This window comes from Marmota flaviventris, chromosome 6, assembly GCF_047511675.1.
Source record: "Marmota flaviventris isolate mMarFla1 chromosome 6, mMarFla1.hap1, whole genome shotgun sequence".
In the NCBI taxonomy this organism is placed as follows: Eukaryota; Metazoa; Chordata; class Mammalia; order Rodentia; family Sciuridae; genus Marmota; species Marmota flaviventris.
Genome location: NC_092503.1, coordinates 122,736,480 through 122,744,116, shown reverse-complemented (window position 1 = coordinate 122,744,116; position 7,637 = coordinate 122,736,480). Strand labels below are relative to the sequence as shown.

Sequence of the window (7,637 nt, the reverse complement as noted above, 5' to 3'; positions counted from 1 at the left end):
CAAGCCCTCCAAACACTCAGACCAAAGAATCACATCTACAGGATATGGCCAGCAGGTCACTCCACAAGTATGCATTGAGCATGTACTGTGGACAGACTGCCATAGCAAGTCACTGTCTCATCTCAGTCACAATGTGAAATGAGAAACACAAAATCCAGGACTGATCTCTGACTGCGAGAACACATCTGCCTTTGTGAGGCACCAAGAAGCTATTTCCTTCAATGGGGAGTCCTATAAATGATGCTTAAGATGGTAATAACAGCTTAGATAAGGTCAGGGACCTTGAATATAACCACACCATGGTAAGTATAGGACAAAAAGCAAATAAGCCAAGACATTTTTAATGTAAGTTTACTAATGCCTTCCAAATAATAATTAAGGTAAATTCTTGACTTTCCCTCTGAACTCACTTTAATACTTTCCCACTCATTTGTATCTATAATCATTAGAAAAATATGAAGCTATATATATAATTTGAAGCAGTTGAATCACATTCAAATTCAGATTCAATCATTCTAATAGTCATCTTCAGTGTAAGGAAATAAATGAGGGACTTTGAATAACTATAATCATTAATATGAAGTACTAGCATAATTGTAAATATCTTGATACTTTTACATTCAAAACATAAATCTTTATTTCTGCTCTTTCACCACTACTTTTAGACATTTCCTTCCCCGCTCCAATTCCTGTAAAATACCCAAAGCAAAGGAATTAGGAAAGGCTTAGTGAGATGTAATAGAATTCAGTTCAATAAAAGTTTAAGTGCTTGAGTGTGCTTGAGGCCTTTGCATGTTTCTCAGTTTTCATGCTGCTTATTCCAACAATTTTCTGTTCACAAATTTGATTCTCAAATTTGAAGTTAAAATGAAACAAATTAGCTTAAATTTTCTATGTTTTGGGAAATATGAATTCCATTTAAATTTTGTTGTAGGATTACCACTATTAGCCACACTGTGAAGAATGTGATAGATGCCACACACTTAAAGTGGTGGCAGTGAGCTGCTGGGTTCAATGCCATGCAGAGGACATATTACAATGCAGTGCAATTCCTCATCTCCATGTGGTGTTATAAGGTTTAAATGCAGAATTATCCCTTGAGTAAGCAAAGATATTTGATGTAGCCAGGTGTGCTGGTGTGCATCTATAGTCCAGCTACTCAGAAAGCTGAGACACAAAGATCACTTCAGCCACAAGTGGATGAGAGTGGATCATTGTTTGGCACCCCTATCTCCACAGAAAAGACTACCTGGGCTTCTCCATAAATCTTCACCCAGACTGATTTTAGGACTGTCAGCAAAAAAGTCTCTGCAAAAGAGTTCAATGTAGATAAACTTCCTATTTTCGTGTCTCCCTGTTTACTTGGCCACTTGCCAAGAAGATTCCAGCACTCCAGGTGCTGGACACCCCCTTACTAGTTTTTCACAAACATATCCAGTATAGTACTTTGAAGAAATGTGCAAACAAGGCCTCTGGCCTTGAGCTGGGGCTTCACAGAAATGTCTATATTTTTAAGATAAGTTACGATTGGGCTCCATGGTAAGAACTGGCAGCGGGAGGAAAGAAAGGGGAGAAGAAGCTCTGCCCTTCTCATGTGTTGTCCTTGAAGGGTTAACTTGCCCAGAAGAGTGAAAGAAAAAGCTGCTTTTACATGAACTTCTGCAGACTGTGAAATTCTGAGCCCCTCCCCTTACATGCTGGGTATAAAATTCTGAAACTCCCTGAACTCGGGATTCAGGTGATTGATTGATTACAGCAAAAGCTGTACCCTCTGAACCTGGCTGCAGCCAAATAAAATTGTTTCCTGCTATCTTCAGTGCCTTGCCTCTTTTTTCCCTACAACACTTACTCTGTCAATGTTAACAGTATTACCTGTGGGAGGCTGTTGCGCTATGTGACCAGCATTTTCCTTCCCTGATGGTTGAGGCTCTGTCAGTCACTTCCCATGATCTGGCCACATCAAAGTGGCCCTAGACGGCTGCCCCAATCCCGGAAGTCATAACATGTCACAAAATGTATCTTCATGAATAGGTGTGCCTTCCTGCAGCCCCATGGATTGAGTTACACTCACCTGTTCCTTTGTGATATTACCCCTTTGCCCTGTTTAGGATAGAATGTTCCATGGAAACGCCCTTTGTGTTGATAGACCCAACCTGATTTTCTCTTAAAATTGGGAGCCATCTCACCACAAAGCCATGAAAAGATAATTTCGGCTTTACTATAAATCATTGCAAATTCTGAACCTGCTTGGAATGCCTGCCCGTGCCTTGATCTCACCCATGCCTGGCTCTCTGACCAGATAACAGCCCTCTCTGAGGCTCTAATGACCTTCATAAATTCTGATGTCGGGGCCAGCAAAAATGTAAACTACCATTAGTGTTATGCTCGTCAGAGTTTTGTTATCTGTAACCCCCCTTTGTGTAACTTTCTGGGCTATAAAGCTAGGGTGCAGGAAAGCTGCAGCTGCTGTCTTGTTCCCTCAGTTTTGGGTGGGAGAGGCAGCCTGGCCGGTCGAAATAATAAGCTTGCTTTAATTTGATTTTAATTGGAGTCAGTGTTCTTGCATCCTGGTCAAACAGTGTGTCCCCTTCTCTTACTGTGCCCTTGGGTGTGGCCTACCTAGATGTCAGTCAACCTGCTGACAACAGACATCATGAAGCTAGACTCAGCCCCTTAAAAACTGACCCCTTGCCTCATTTGAATGGCTTCTTCTCAATAAAAGGGGTCAGCACATACTTTCTCTCTCTCTCTCTCTCTCTCTCTCTCTCTCTCTCTCTCTCTCTATGGACTCTTAAGGTCTCAGGAACCATTGCAGGACCCCCAAAGAAAAAGGTATCTCTATCTCTTGTGTGGTTCTTTTGCATGGCCCAGTTCCTCTGGAGTGACCCTGAGTGTTTTTGTCGCCAGGAATGCGACAATTACCACACTGCTAAGCAATGCGACTGTGGAATTATGGCATGGAGCTCTTTTTCCCCCAAGGACAATATGGCACCTTCTACTCTGCTGTTGGCAGTGTGGATCAGGACAGTATGTAGGCAATGGACCACCCTGTTTTACAGATAGCACAGGGTTTCGAGGGGAATCTAGGAAAAATCACAAACTCTATACCTTTAGTAAGGATGGGACCTTGTTTCCCTGGGACAAAAAGGAAAAGTAAATAGTCTCAATGTCACTAAAAATGAACCACTGTACTCCTTCAAGCTTTCAAAGGCAGTTTTCTTTTAATTCTCACCCCAAACCACTGTCCTGGAAGCACAGCAGCCTTATACTACTTTTTAAAGATGGGGCAGCTAGAATTACCAAACTAAACTTCATGGTGTGAAAACTAGGATATATTTCAAATAATTTATTGGAGAAAAAAAAAACAGTGAAGTTTACTTCTTCAAAAGCAACAATTTAAACACAAGTGCAAATAAATTACATTTGCAAAAAATTAATAATTTTGTTTCATCACATGGACCCCAACCACATAAGTCACCTATGTTCCAGGAAGAAAAGTTACATCTTCATTTGTTAGATTACACCCAACATCCAAGTTTGCTGGATTCCACACAGCTCTAAAGCTGTATTCCTTTGAAAGTTTAAAGTTCTTTTAAAAGTTTCCTCAAAGCTGATCATTTTACCATGCTATGGAATAAAAAAAGCTACTTTTGTGTTGGTAATAGTTGTATAGATGTTGACAAGAGAAGGCGCTTCCTACCATGGAGAACCAATCCAATGCTACACTGCTGAGGAAGAAAGTGAGGTAGTACAATGACTAAAATTAACCCCATACAGGATGTAGGTTGGAATTCTAGTTCTATTGAGATTTTTGCTGTTCATGGTTTTAGGCCTGCCAAAGCAACACTTTTCAACTTGAAATGTGACCCTGGGTTTGAGTTTGGCCCTTACAATGAAGCCTACTGCAGCCCTCATGGACATGTAATAATACTAGTTGTATTTGGAAACCTGAGGGAACAAATGGAAACGTGGAATATTAAAAACTATACATTTATTTCTAAACTAGTGGTTTCTGATTCTTTATGTTTTGTTTGGTGCCCAGATGGGGAGTGGATTTTAACAGCTGTATTTGCTCCCACTTACATGTTAATGATTGGTACAAGATATGGCATTACATTGGCTCTATCTTGTACAAGGGTGATATATCATCAAATGCAAGATCATGGCAGGCTTCTTAGAAGCCAGTATGGACTGGAATATTTCCAGCAAAAACAGTAGAATAAATCTAACATAATTTTCCTATGTACACATAGGAAAATACCATTGTGTGCACCCACAAGAATGGGGTTCTTATTAGAATAAGATATATTTCATGCTTGTATAATTGTATCAAAATGGATTCTACTGTTGTGTAGAACTAACAGGAACAAATTAAAAAATGAAAATAGGGACCACAAAGATGTAGTCATCCAAAAAAAAAAAAAAAAAAGGTACAGGATCCAACTGCATAACATCTACCAAGTTTCTGTTTATATTGGTACTGGGGATTGAACTCACGGGCACTGGACCACTGAGCCACATCCCCAGACCTATTTTGTATTTTATTTAGAGACAGGGTCTCACGGTCTCACTGAGTTGCTTAGTGCCTCACCTTTGCTGAGGCTGGCTTTGAACTCATAATCCTTCTGTCTCAAGCCTCCCAAACTGCTGGGATTACAAGCATGCACCACTGCGCCTGGCTTTTTAATAAATTTCTGGTATCCATGAGTTCTCTGCTATTTCTTGTTGGATTTGTGGTAGTTACTCTCTGATCTCCCACTGTATTTCTGCTTTCAGAACTTGATATTTCTTTGAACACATATTTTTCTCAAACTGCTCTTACATTTATAATTTTTTTCTCTTATAGTTTGTGAGTAAGCTCACATGTAAAGAATAAAGCAGAGAATAAATAACTGGCAAGCTGAAGCCAAGTCATATTGGTCCATAAGAGACCCCTATGGACCACTGAATCTCTTTCCAACTTGAGTTTAATGACTTCACATTGATAGCTTGACATATTCTCTGGTGGAAGTATTTATATCATTGAAATTAACAAACCTTACAAAACAGAATTTTCCCCTTTGAATAGCCAGTTGTTAAATGATGATCAAGACACCACTGATCAAAATGACAAATTAAGAACATATTATACAGCCTGGTGTGGTGGTGCATGCCTAAAATCCCAGCAGCTCAGGAGGCCAAAGCAGTAGGACCACAAGTTCAAGTCAGCCTCAGCAATGGTGAGGCGCTAAGCAACTCAGTGAGATCCTGCCTCTAAATAAAATACAAAATAGGAGTGGGGATGTGGCTTAATGGTTGAGTGCCCATGAGTTCAATTCCTGCTACCCCCCAAAAACAAAAAACATACTACACCAACAAAGGGTTGGCATATGGTAGTCAATTTATGGGAATTCCCAGCCACCTTCCCTATTTAAGTACCAAAATAAATCCCCACCATATAGAAGTGACTTTATAATTTTACATAACTTTATAACTTTATATGCGAGGTCAAATGGTAGTGAGAACTAACTTCAATTAGTTGTTTGTGTGAGGCTTGGGGCCGTTTTTGAAATGCACTGTCATTTGATCAGCTCTACAATTTGGATCTAGAGCTCCATAAGCTGCCTCAGCACAGGCGCTGAGTGACAGATCTGGGACCCTGTCCAGGCTGATTTGGTTCTGGATTTCATGCCTGAGATCTCAAGATGGTATAGGGACAGTTTTCTGAAGGCCTGTCTCAGCCTCTTAGCTAACAAAGTGAAAGACTGTCTTTCAGGTGGGTCTCTGTGCCTTTCACACAGGGATGTGGTTTACCTTTGTCTTGAAAGTCCAACACGTAACCTGACCATGCTGCTGAGCCAGGGCCTGAGTCTTCACATAAAGAGGGTATATTAATATAGTGTCAGGGAGATTGATTTCTCAGAGAGAATAAGAGTGAAATAACAAAAAAAGTCAGAGAGCACAGTAAGGATGATGGTAAGAAAAGACATAGTTTTGAAAAATAAAAATCTCACATTGACAAAACAGGCTTGTATATTATAAGAGATGGTACTTAAGTTTTTAATATTTCTTTTCTTTCAAAGGGACTTTTCCTTCCCCCTGAGAAGCAGAGGTACTTATTACCCCCATGATCACAACTTTGGCCTTAGTCTTGACCTGGACTTAGGCATGGGCTCTGGAATGTTCCACAGCCTGGAAAATGAATTGAACCCTGGAAGAAGACTTGGGATTGGACCTGCAGGAGCACATGGCATTGGACACAGCATGGGTGATGGAGATGGTCATGGAATGAACCACAGTGGGAGTCATGGCTATGGAGGAGGCCACAGCAAAAGCCATGAACACAGAGGAAGCCATGGTGGAAACCATGGAGTGGGTCATAGAGGGAGTCACCCCGAAGGCCATGACAGTACAAGATGGCTGTGGCCATAGATTGGATAATGGAAAATATTGGGGGTGGGTGGGGGAAGAAAGATTGGGGTAGGAGGGAGTCTTGGAGAAAAAATTCTAGATTGAGATCTAATTTTGCTGTGTTCCCTTGAGTATGTTACTTAACCTCTTTGTGCCCCTAGGTCCTAGTATGTGAGATGGAGATAGTGACACTTTCCCCACAGGGTTGTTGTTGAGGAAATACAATGAACTAGCATGTGTGAAATGCACACATCGGGCCTGGCACAAAATAAGTGCTTAATTAATATTAACTATCATCATTATAAATTTTAGCTACCACCCCATCTCCAAGAAACAAAAGCACACTATGAATATATTAAACTATGGAGTTGGTGCTAGTTTATTTCCAGAGTAGGTACAGGCGGTGACAATTATAAGAACTTGGTAACACTTTATGAAATATGTCTTATGATTTTACTTGCCTCTCCCACCCCCCTTACTTGTTGTTTTCTATTTTCAAGTGGCCCCATCACTGTGTTCAGTGTCTTGGTTGCAGAACTGTCTGCTTTGTGCTCCCTTGGTCCTGGCCAGAATAAATCATTTGTATTTACTTCAAAAAGACCCAGAGTTTTATTTGGGATTTTGGAATACTGCCTTAACAATACCTTTAAGAAAACAAAAAGAAAAGTCAAAAACAGGAAAAGATACTGCAATAAGTCCATATGACAAAGGACTGGTATACCAAATACAGGAGGACTACAGATAATAAGAAAAGAGAGTGCAATTTAAAAATGGGCACAAGATTTGACAGAAGGATATCAAAATGGTCAGTGAACATCTGAAAAGGGACTCAATATAATTGCTTATCAGAGAAATGGAAATTTAAACCCTAAGAACATATCTCTACACACACAGGACAATGACTAGAATTTCAATGACTGACAATAGCAAGTACTGACAAGGATGGTGAACAACTGCAACTCCCATGCATTGTTATTGGGAGTGCAAATTGATAGACTCAATGTTTAGCAACACTAAAATTCAACACACACATACTCTATGACCCTGCAATTCCATTCTGAGTATATATATCCAAGAGAAATGAATACTTATACCCACCAAAATACATGTATGACAGAGGCTTTATTTATAAGAACATCATACTGGAAATTGCCTAAAGTCTTAATATTACAATGAGTAAGTGAGTTATGACACAGCCCTACAACAGCATGCTACCTAATAGTGAAAAAATAATAAACTATTGAATC

General features: G+C 40.0%; 1 pseudogene; it reads left to right on the top strand.

The window, feature by feature from the left end:
* Positions 1–2,985: 2,985 nt before the first annotated feature.
* On the top strand, positions 2,986–4,223 carry LOC114081608 (eukaryotic translation initiation factor 2A-like; annotated as a pseudogene).
* The last annotated feature ends 3,414 nt before the right edge of the window (positions 4,224–7,637 follow it).